Consider the following 12,752-nt stretch of genomic DNA (forward strand, 5'->3'; position numbering starts at 1 on the left):
GTTCAGGGTCTACTGAGGGAGTCCTGGATTAGGGGGTCTCCGGACAGCCGGACTGTTGGACTATGAAGATACAAGATTAAAGACTTCGTCCCGTCTCCGGATGGGACTTTCCTTGGTGTGGAAGGCAAGCTTGGCAATACGGATATGTAGATCTCCTCCCTTGTAACCGACTTTGTGTAACCCTAGCCCCCTCCAGTGTCTATATAAACAGGAGGGTTTAGTCCGTAGGACAACAGACAATCATACCATAGGCTAGCTTCTAGGGTTTAGCCTCTACGATCTCGTGGTAGATCAACTCTTGTAATACTCATATCATCAAGATCAATCAAGCAGAACGTAAGGTATTACCTCCATCGAGAGGGCCCGAACCTGGGTAAACATCATGTCCCCTGCCTCCTATTACCATCCGCCTTATATGCACAGTTCGGGACCCCCTACCCGATATCCGCCGGTTTTGACACCGACACCAAGCAAAACACATATCATGTGACGAATAAAAATATAGCTCCGAGTAAGGTATACCGATAGTTTTGAAGACGAAAGAGGGGATGCCTTCCGGGGCATCCCCAAGCTTAGGGCTTGAGTATTCCTTGAATATTACCTTGGGGTGCCTTGGGCATCCCCAAGCTTAGGGTCTTTCCACTCCTTATTCTCCTCATATCGATATCTCACCCAAAGCTTGAAAACTTCAATCACACAAAACTTAACGGGACTTTGTGAGATAGGTTAGTATGATAAAGAGTAAACCATTCACCTTCGTACTGTCAAAGACAAAGATCATAATTGTTCTCACACAATGCCTACTATACCATATCATTTCTATAATTTATATTGAGGAATATAAGTCATAGAAACTAGAAAACAAGCAAACTATGCAATGAAAACAGAATCTGTCAGAAACAGAACATTCTGTAATAATCTGAACACTAACCATACTTCTCCTACTTAAAAAATTATGAAATAAATTTGTGGAAGTGAGGAATTTTTCTATTAATCTTCTTCAAAAAGAATCAGCACCAAAGCACTCTTCTGTATAAAATGGCAGCTAATCTCGTGAGCACAAAGTTTCTGTTTTTTACAGCAAGATCACATTAACTTTCACCCAAGTCTTCCCAAAGGTCTTACTTGGCACTTTATTGAAACAAAATCTATAAAACATGATTACTACAGTAGCTTAATCATGTAAACACACAAAAACAGTAAGGGTAAATATTGGGTTGTCTCCCAACAAGCGCTTTTCTTTAATGCCTTTTAGCTAGGCATGATGATTTCAATGATGCTCACATGAAAGATAAGACTTGAACATAAAGAGAGAATCATGAAGAATATGACTAGCACATTTAAACCTAACCCACTTCCTATGCCTAGGGATTTTGTCAGCACACAATTTATGGGAACAAGAATCAACTAGCATAGGAAGGAAAAACAAGTATAACTTCAAAACTTTAAGCACATAGAGAGAAAAACTTGATATTATTGCACTCCTACAAGCATGTATCCCTCCCTCATAATAATTTTCAGTAGCATCATGAATGATTTCAACAATATAACCATGACATAAAGCATTCCTTTCATGATCTACAAGCATAGAAATTTTTCTACTCTCCACATAAGCAAAATTCTTCTCATTCGGAATAGTGGGATCACTAGTTCCTAGAGTTGACACTCTTCCAAACCCGCTTTAGATGATAGTATTATTCATACTCCAAAAGATATAAGTGAAGTTCATAGATATTTATACAATTAATATAAACAAACCAATGTCCAAGCTCAAAATGTATAAGTGAAGCACACGAAGCATTCTATAAAACCATACTCAAAAGATTTAAGTGAAGCACAAAGAGCAATTCTATAAGATCATACTTAAAAGATATAAGTGAAGCACATGAAGAATTCTATAAATAAATGAAGGGCTATCTCATACTAGCATGGTTCATAAAGGAAGAACAAAAAAACAAAGGACACAAATCATGTGAACGAAACAAAAACCGAGGTATACCGATAATTGTTGAAGAAGAAAGATGGGATGCCAACCGGGGCATCCCCAAGCTTAGATGCTTGAGTATACTTAGAATATTTACTTTCGGTGCCTTGGGAATCCCCAAGCTTGAGCTCTTGCCTCTCTTTATTCTTCTCACATCGGTAACTCCTCGTTCTTCGAACACTTCATCCACAAAAAAACTTAACAAAAACTTTGTGAGATCCGTTAGTATAATAAAGCAAATCACTACCTTTAGGTACTGTTGCAAACTCATTCCAATTTCATATTAGAACTATATATACTTTATTCCAACTTCAGCATGGTTCATACCCCCCGATACTACCCATAGATTCATCAAAATAAGCAAACAACACACGAAAAACAGAATCTGTCTAAAACAGGACAGTCTGTAGTAATCTGAAGGTTTAGTAAACTTCTGTATCTCCAAAAATTATGAAATAAATTTGAAAATTTGAAAAAATTATACAGAAGTAATGTGCAAAAAGTTTCAGACCCATTTGACTTTCCATTAAAAAATGTAAAATCACGTGCTACAGCCAAAGTTTCTGTTTTTATTCTGCACATAGTAAACAAGCAATCTAATCATCCTAAAACCAAAGCTTGGCACATTATTTTTATAATACAATGGATATATATAAGTGGATAATTCTTTACAGAGAAACTTCCATGAAAAATTCTACATTGTTTCTGTGAGCATGAACACGAGTGCTCAAGGTCGACCCTCACTTCTTCAATGCATAACTTTCCAATCACTTCTCTTTTTGAAAAACTTTTTAGGCATGAGAGGCAAGTAATTTTTTTTGGTATTTTCATTCTTTTAAAAAAGTTTTATGTTTCACCCACAACTAAACAGAAACAAAAAGGAAAAAATCTACTTAGTGAAGAAAGCAAACAAGCACACATGAGAATATCAACCCCACGCTATTGCTCCCCGGCAACGGCGCCAGAAAAGAGCTTGATAATCCCCAAGTGCAAGGAATCATCGTAGCAATTTCCAAAGGTGGAAGTGATAAGTATGGAGTGTAAAACCCACAAGGAGCTAAAGTTAAGATCAATATTCTCTCAAGCCCTATCTGCCACTGATATGAGTCTACGTACACCGAACGTTTGCTTCCAACTAGCAACGAGAAATAAAACTAGGTTGTGGGTATGAAGAGGATAACTTTGTATGATATCGGAGAGCTAAAATATAAAAGTAGGTGCTGTTATCATGAAGCTAGAATATATTACTAAATATTATAAATAGCGAGTGTGGAATAATGGTGGATCTGTGTGCGGAATTGTCTTAGGCAATCGTTAACAAGACCGGTAATCACTATTGCAGTTTCATATGAGGGAGAGGCATAAGCTAACATACTTTCTCTACTTGGATCATATGCACTTATGATTGGAACTCTAGCAAGCATCCGCAAATACTAAAGATCATTAAGGTAAAACCCAACCATAGCATTGAAGCATCAAGTCCTCTTTATCCCATACGCAACAACCCCCTTACTCGGGTTTGTGTTTTAGTCACTCATGCAACCCACTATAAGCAAATCATAAACGTATTGCAACACCCTACAGCGGGAATCCCTCACGCTTGCGCGACATGGAGGGCACCATAGGACAGCACCAAAGTAAAACATACAGCTCATACCAATCTAGATCATCAATCAACCCAAAGACAAAAGATATCTACTCAAAACAGCATAGGATGGCAACACATCATTGGATCATAATATGTGGCATAAAGCACCATGTTCAAGTAGGGATTACAGCGGGGTGCGGGAGAGTGGACCGCGTAAAAGAGATGAGGGTGATGATGATGATGGTGATGTTGATGAATACGATCACCGCGGCAATGATTCCCCTCCCGATGGCACTCTGGTGCCACCGAGAGAGAGGAGGAGAGGTTCTCCCCCTTGTGCTTCCTCCTCCATGGCCTCCCCCCTAGATGGGGAGAGGTTCTCCCTCTGATCCTTGGCCTTCATGGTGATGATGGCCCCTCCGGGATCCTCCTCCATGCCCTCCGGTGATGACGGCCCCTCCGGTAGGGTGCCAGAGAGGGCCTAGATTGGTTTTCGGTGGCTACGGAGGCTTCTGGCGGCAGAACTCCCGATCTAGGTTAATTTTCCGAGGTTTCTGTATTTATAGGAATTTTTGGCGTCGGTCTCACGTCAAGGAGGTGCCCGAGGCGTCCACGAGGCAGGACCACATGCCTGGGGGGCGCCCCCACCCTCGTGGACGCCCCGGGACTCTCCTGGCCCAACTCTTTTACTCCGGGGTCTTCTTTTGGTCCATAAAAAATCATCAAAAATTGGCACGTCAATTGGACTCCATTTGATATTCCTTTTCTGTAAAACTGAAAAACAAGGAAAAACAGAAACTGGCACTGGGCACTAGGTTAATAGGTTAGTCCCAAAAATCATATAAAATATCATATAAATGCATATAAAACATCCAAGGTTGATAATATAATAGCATGAATACTTCATAAATTATAGATACGTTGGAGACGTATCACCTCTGGACTAAGTCCTCTGGTTTATATAGACACTGGGAGGATCTAGGGTTACACAAGGTCGGTTACAAAGAAAGGAATCTACATATTCAGTCGCCAAGCTTACCTTACACGCCAAGGAGAGTCCCATCCGAACACGGGTGCGGTCTTCGGTCTTCGTATCTTCACAGCCCACCAATCCGGCCCATGGCTAACAGGCCGGATGCCCGAGGACCCCTTAGTCCAGGACTCCCTCACATACCAAGGAGTGTTGTGAGCAACATTTATTGCAGCTAACCACTCATCAGGAAAACTATCATCAATAGGTAGTGGGTCATCAAGCACATTTTCAAGCCTAGACAAGTTACCAGCTATGGGATTCTCGGCTCCTTTTCTATCAGTCATATGTAAATCAAATTCTTGTAGCAAGAGAACCCATCGAATAAGTCTAGGTTTAGCATCTTTCTTTTCCATAGTATATTTAATAGAAGCATGATCGGTGTGAACAATTACTTTTGAATCAACAATGTAAGATCTAAATTTATCACAAGCAAACACCACTACTAAGAATTCTTTTTCAATAGTAGCATAATTTCATTGAGCACTGTCTAGAGTTTTACTAGCATAATGGATAACACTCAATTTCTTATCAACTCTTTGTAGAACAGCACCAACAGCATAATCACTAGCATCACACATAATTTCAAAAGGCAAGTTCCAATCAGGTGGTTGAACAATAGGTGCTGAAATTAAGGCTTTCTTTAGTGTTTCGAAGGCTTTTAAACAATCATCATCAAAAACAAAAGGAACATCCTTTTGGAAAAGATTTGTAAGAGGCCTAGAAATTTTAGAAAAGTCTTTGTTAAATCTCCTATAGGAACCAGCATGACCTAGGAAACTACGAATACCTTTGATATCTTTAGGACATGGCATTTTCTCAATTGCATCAACCTTAGCTTTTTCCACTTCAATACCTCTTTCGGAAATTTTATGACCCAAGACAATGCCTTCATTAACCATAAAGTGGCACTTCTCCCAATTCAAGACAAGATTTGTTTGTTCACATCTCTGCAAAACTCGATCAAGATTGCTCAAAAAATCATCAAAAGACTTCCCATAAATAGAGAAGTCATCCATGAAAACCTCAACAATCTTTTCACAAAAGTTAGAGAATATAGCAGTCGTATATCTTTGAAAGGTAGCAGGTGCATTGCATAAACTGAAAGGCATACGTCTATAAGCATAAGTTCCAAAGGGACAAGTAAAAGTGGTCTTTTCTTGATCAAGTTGGGAAACATCTATTTCTGAAAAACTAGAATATCCATCAAGGAAGCAAAAATGTGTGTGCTTAGATAATCTTTCTGGCATTTGATCAATAAAAGGAAGAGGGTAATGATCTTTTCTAGTTGCTTTGTTTAATTTTCTAAAATCAATTACCATTTGATGTCTACTACGCAACCTTCTTCTTGTAGACGTTATTGGGCCTCCGAGTGCAGAGGTTTGTAGGACAGTAGCAAATTTCCCTCAAGTGGATGACCTAAGGTTTATCAATCCATGGGAGGCGTAGGATGAAGATGGTCTCTCTCAAACATCCCTGCAACCAAATAACAAAGAGTCTCTTGTGTCCCCAATACACCCAATACAATGGTATATTGTATAGGTGCACTAGTTCGGCGAAGAGATGGTGATACAAGTGTAATATGGATGGTAGATATAGGTATTTGTAATCTGAAAATATAAAAACAGCAAGGTAGCAAGTCGTAAAAGTGAGCAAAGACGGTATTGCAATGCTTCGAAACAAGGCCTAGGGTTCATACTCACTAGTGCAAGTTCTCTCAACAATGATAACATAATTAGAACATATAACAATCCCTCAACGTGCAACAAAGAGTCACTCCAAAGTCACTAATAGCGGAGAACAAATGAAGAGATTATTGTAGGGTACGAAACCACCTCAAAGTTATTCTTTCTGATCGATCTATTGGGCTGTTCCTATAAGTGTCACAAACAGCCCTAGAGTTTGTACTAAAATAACACCTTAAGATACACATCAACCAAAACCCTAATGTCACCTAGATACTCCAATGTCACCACAAGTATCCGCGGGTTTGATTATACGACATGCATCACACAATCTCAGATTCATCTATTCAAACCAACACAAAGAACTTCAAAGAGTGCCCCAAAGTTTCTATCGGATAGTCAAGACGAAAACGTGTGCCAACCCCTATGCATAAGTTCACAAGGACACAGAACCCGCAAGTTGATCACCAAAACATACATCAAGTAGATCACGTGAATATCCCATTGTCACCATAGATAAGCACATGCAAGACATACATCAAGTGTTCTCAAATCCTTAAAGACTCAATCGGATAAGATAACTTCAAAGGGAAAACTCAATCCATTACAAGAAGGTAGAGGGGGAGAAGCATCATAAGATCTAACTATAATAGCAAAGCTCGCGGTACATCTAGATCATTCCAAATCAAGAACACGATAGCGAGAGAGATCAAACACATAGCTACTGGTACATACCCTCAACCTCGAGGGTGAACTACTCCCTCCTCGTCATGGAGAGCGTTGGGATGATGAAGATGGCCACTGGTGATGATTTGCCCCTCTGACAGGGTGCCGGAACAAGGTCCTGATTGGTTTTTGGTGGCTACAGTGGCTTGCGGCGGCAGAACTCCCGATCTAGGTTTTGTTCTAGAGGTTTTAGAATATATAAGAGGTGTTGGCGTCGAGAACAAGTCAGGGGAGTCCAGGATGGGCCCACAAGGTTAGAGGGTGCTCCTGGGGGGTAGGGCGCGCCCTCCACCCTTGTGGTGGCCTTGTGGCTCTTCTGGCCCAACTCTTTTGCTTCGAGGGCTTATTTTGGTCCAAAAATCATCGTCGTAAAGTTTCAGGTCAATTGGACTCCATTTGATATTCCTTTCCTATGAAGCTCAAAAACAAGGAAAAAGAGGAACTGGCACTGGGCTCTAGGTTATTAGGTTAGTCCCAAAAATCATATAAAATAGCATATAAATGCATATAAAACATCCAAGATTGATAATATAATATCATGGAACAATCAAAAATTATAGATACGTTGGAGATGTATCACCATTCTATAACCTGTAACAATTCTTTGTGGAATAAGTTCATTCTTATCATTAGGAACAATAGTAATACCTCCTTTCTTAGGAACAAAATGATCAGGATTACCCATCTACTATCAGCTATGGGATAGATTATACCTGCTTCCAGAAGTTTTAAGATTCCGTTCCTACCACTTCCTTCATTTTTGGATTTAAGGGACGTTGGTGATCAACAATGGGTTTAGCATCAGGTTCCATATTAATCTTGTGCTGACATAGAGTGGGACTAATGCCCTTTAAATCATCAAGAGTATATCCAATAGCATCTCGGTGCTTCCTTAGAACTTTCAATAATCTTTCTTCTTCACGTTCTGAAAGGTTAGCACTAATAATAACAGGATATATCTTCTTTGCATCAAGATAAGCATATTTCGAAGTGTCTGGCAATTGTTTTAATTCAAACACAGGATCACCTTTAGGTGGAGGACCTCCTAGAGTTTCAATAGGCAAATTGTGTTTAAGTAGATGACGTTGTTCAAAGAAAATCTTATCTATTTCATTACTTTCATGCATATGTAAATCATTTTCATGGTCTAGCCAATATTGTTCTAAAGAATCAGTAGGTGGTACAACAATAGAAGCAAGACCAATTATTTCATCCTCACTAGGCAATTCTTTTTCATGAATCTTTCTACTAAATTTGGATAAATTAAACTCATGAGATTTATTACCAAAACTATCACCGATAGTTTGTTTCTCACAATCTATCTTAGCATTAACGGTGTTCAAGAAAGTTCTACCAAAGATAATGGGACAAAAGTCATCTTGTGGGGAACCAAGAACAAGAAAATCAGTAGGGTATTTTATTTTCCCACACAAGACTTCAACATCTCTAACAATCCCAATTGGTGATATAGTGTCTCTATTAGCGAGTTTAATAGTAACATCTATGTCTTCTATCTCTGCAGGTGCTATGTCATTCATAATTTCTTGATAAAGGAATAGCACTCGTGCTAGCACCTATGTCACATAAACCATGATAACAATGATCTCCTATTTTAACTGAGACAACGGGCATGCCAACAACAGGTCTATGTTTATCCTTTTTATCAGGTTTGGCAATTCTAACAGCTTCTTCACATAAGTAAATAACATGCCCATCTACATTTTTTCCAAGAGATCCTTAACCATAGCAATACTAGGTTCTACCTTGATTTGTTCATCAGGTTTAGGTGTTCTAATATAACTTTTATTGACCACAATTAAACTTTAGCATGTTCCTTTATCCTAACAGGGAAAGTGGTAGGAGCTAGGACCCTATCGGGTCTAGGGCAGAGGTTGTACGGGAAGGAGGAAGATTGACGGGGACGTGAGCGCGGCTGCCGGCGGCGGGGCGTCGTGGCGCGCTGAAGAAGAGGCGGCGGCGGTGCAAGGCACGGCTAGGGTTTAGGGTTCCAACTCCTCTGGGAGTCGGGCAATAGGATTTGTCTTATTGCTTAATTCTGAAAAGAGTCTTACAGCTTGTTTATATAACCATGACGCAAATAAAAATAAGATAACTTGTGGGCTAAGCCCCTAACTAAACCTACCTAGTGGGCCTCCTACGGGCATAAGTCTGCCCGGTCATAACATCTCTCTCCGCCTGTGCAAACAGCTCGCCCTCGAGTTGGAAGTCTGGGTAGTGTTGGCGGAACTCGTCGTGCTGCTCCTAAGTAGATTCCTCCTCCGGAAGTCCAGCCCACTGAATCAACACGTACCACACCCCGCGACGTAGCTGGGCCTGCAACACCTTCGCCAGTCCCGGAAGAAGGCGCCCGTCGGAGGTCGGAGGAAGTGTGGGAGGGGCCGCAGGTGGCTCCCCATGGAAGGGCTTGAGCAGCCCCACATGGAAGACGTCATGGATGCGAGCACCGACCGGAAGCTGAAGGCAGTAAGCCACCTTCCTAATGTGCTCCAAGACAGCAAAGGGCTCGGCATAGCGAGGGCCAAGCTTGCGCTTCGCGCATGGGTCCAGTGACTGCTTAGAGCGGTGAAGGAGACGCGGCCACACCCAATCACCCACCGCGAACTCTGCCTCGCGATGGTGGTCATCGCAGTAGTGCTTGGCCAGCTGCTGGGCCTGAATGAGGCGTTGCCGGACCTCCGCCAGCATCTCGCCATGGCTCCGTAGAAGATCGTCGGTTGCCTCCGTCCAGGCCATCGCCGGATAAACCGTCAGGATGGGCGGGGAGCGGTCTGCCGTAAGCCATCTCAAATGGTGTGGCGCGCAGGGCGGAGTGATAGGAGGTGTTGTAGCAGTACTCCGCCCATGAGAGCCAATCCACCCAAGCGCGAGGACAATCAACTGTGACACAATGCAAATACATGGCAATCACCTTATTGACGACCTCAGATTGGCCGTCCGTCTAAGGGTGGAAGGCCATGCTCAGGCGGAGCTGCACGCCCGTCATCCAGAAGAGATCGCGCCAGACATGCCCCGTGAACACCGAGACCCGATTGCTGACAATTGAAGGGGGAACCCGTGGAGGCGAACGATACCGTCGAAGAAGGCACGGGCCACGAACGCAACAGTGTAGGGATGGCCGTGCGCGATGAAGTGAGCATACTTGGAGAAGTGGTCGACCAACGTGAGAATGACCGATTTGCCGCCCACCTTGGGGAGGCCCTCGATGAAGTCCGTGGAAATATCAGCCCAGACCTGAGATGGCACCTCCAAGGGCTGGAGCAGACCAGCCGGCTGTAGTGTCTCCGTCTTGTTACGCTGGCACGTCAACAAGAGCACACCCAGTCTCAAACCAGGGCCCGATCACCTGGAATGTGGAAGTCGGTGTGGAGACGGTAGAGGGTTTTTTGCACACCCTCATGGCCCGCCGAGTGGGCCAGCAGCAGCACCTAGTGACGGATATCGTCGTGCACCGACATGAAGACCCGGCGCCCATGCAGGAGCAACCCGTTGGCGAGGCGCCACGGCTCCTCTAGCTCACCTACATCCAGCTACTACTGAAGGAGGAGCGCATCTGGCACTGCCGCGGTCGCCCGACGAATGTCGGTGAAGAGGGCGAAAGAGGGCCCCGAGCGGATGCAGAGCGCCGCCCCCTCGGAGTCGCCGACGGCGGTGTCATGGTCGGCGTCACGGTGAGACAGGGCGTTGGCCATGGTGTTAAGGCGGCCCGGACGATACTCGACGGTGAAGTCGAAGCCGAAGAGCTTACTGATCCATTGGTGTTGTGGCATGGTCGATAGCCTCTGGTCCAACAAGAACTTGAGGCTATAGTGGTCTGTGCGAATCCGAGAAGACCGACCCCACAGATAGGTCCGCCAATGACGCACCACCTGCATCAAGCCAATGATCTCTCGCTCATATGCCGCGAGCTTAAGATGGCACGCGGCGAAGGGCCTGCTGAAGAAAGCGAGGGATCCGTCACCCTGATGAAGGACGGCACTGAACCCCGCATCGGAGGCGTCGCAGTCCACAACAAATGAGCGGTCGAAGTCAAGCATCTGAAGGACGGGGCCCGTCGTGAGGGCCCCTTGAGGGCCTCGAATGCCGTTGTCGCCTCCTCATCCCAGGCAAAGGCGTCGCGACGTAGCAGGCGCGTGAGTGGTGACGCAATGAGGCCGAACTCCCGGATAAATTTCCGGTAGTACCCCGCGAGGCCCAGAAACCCGCAAAGAGCCCGCGGTGAATGCGCGATCGGCCAGGCGGCGACTGCCGCCACCTTGTCGGCGTCCATGGCCACCTCCTCGGCTGAGATGACGTGACCGAGGTAGGCGACTGAAGGCGTCCCGAATGATCACTTCGAGCACTTAAGATGAAGATGGTGCGCTCCAAGCTCGTTGAAGACGATGGCGACGTGCTAAAGGTGCTCCGCCCACGAGGCACTGTAGATAAGAGTATCATCAAAGAAAGCAAGCACAAACCGACGCAAGTAGGGGTGGAGGACATCGTTCATCAGAGCCTGAAAAGTTGTCGGTGCGTTGGAGAGGCCAAACGGCATGACCAAGAACTCGAAGTGGCCGTGATGAGTCTGAAACGCCGTCTTGGCGATATCATCCGGGTGCATGCGCACCTGGTGGTAGCCCGACCAGAGATCAAGCTTGGTGAAGAAGCGCGCCCCATGAAGCTCGTCCAGGAGCTCATCGACCACCTTGATAGGAAACTTGTCCTTAAGAGTCAGGGCATTAAGGGTGTGGTAGTCGATGCAGAAACACCACGTGTCGTCTGACTTGTGGACGAGGAGGACCGGCGCTGAGAACGGTGATGTGGAGATCCGGATGATGCCCGGGCAAGCATGAGACCGCACTATCGCTCAAGCTCGTCCTTCTGCAGCTGAGGATATCGGTAGGGCTGTACTGCCACCGGCGCCGAGCCCGGCAGGAGATGAATGCGGTGATCATACACCCGGGCTGGCGGAAGGCCCCGTGGCTCGTCGAAAAGGTCGCCGTGCTACTGCAAGAGGTGATCCAACAGTGGATGCCTGACCTCGGTGGTGGTCGCGGCCAGCTGGAGCTGCAGCGTCGCCGGTGAGGCGCCCCCAACGCCCTCCCACCAGACGCGGTGGCCGAGATGCCAGAAAGTCATCGTCAGGGCGTCGAAGTCCCAGAGGATGGGACCGAGGGTCCGCAAGAAGTCGACGCCAAGGATGAAGTCGAAGAAGCCCAAGTCGATGCCCGTGCACGTGATGGTGAAGTGCTCGTCGCCGATAGTGAGGGGCACGTTCCGCGCCAGCCCATGACACCGGAGTCGGTCGTTGTTCGCTACCGTGACCCGAAGTTGCTCCTCGCCCGTCGACTGAAGTGCTAAGCGGTGCATGGTAGCCTCAGGCAGGAAGTTATGTGTGGAGCCTGTATCCAAGAGGGACACCAGGCGCTCGCCGTGAATCATCACTTGCAAGAGCATAGTCCGCTCGTCGCAGATGCCGAAAAGCACATGGAGCGAGACCACGAGCGTCGTCGCTGGGGCGGCCGCTGGGGCGGCCGCTGCAGCAACTGGGGGCGGCAACTCGCCGAGCCCGTCGGCGGGTGTGTCCTCCTCGATGTAGTCGGCCGTCTCCAAGTAGAAGAGGCACGGGCAGACGTGGCCCGACACGTAGGGCTCATCACAGTTATAGCAAAGCCCCTGGCGCCGATGCTCGAGCTGCTCGGCCTGAGAGAGTCGACGGAAGGGCCGTGTTGCGGCCGGGGT

The sequence above is a fragment of the Triticum urartu genome, chromosome 2 (assembly GCF_003073215.2).
Source record: "Triticum urartu cultivar G1812 chromosome 2, Tu2.1, whole genome shotgun sequence".
Lineage (NCBI taxonomy): Eukaryota > Viridiplantae > Streptophyta > Magnoliopsida > Poales > Poaceae > Triticum > Triticum urartu.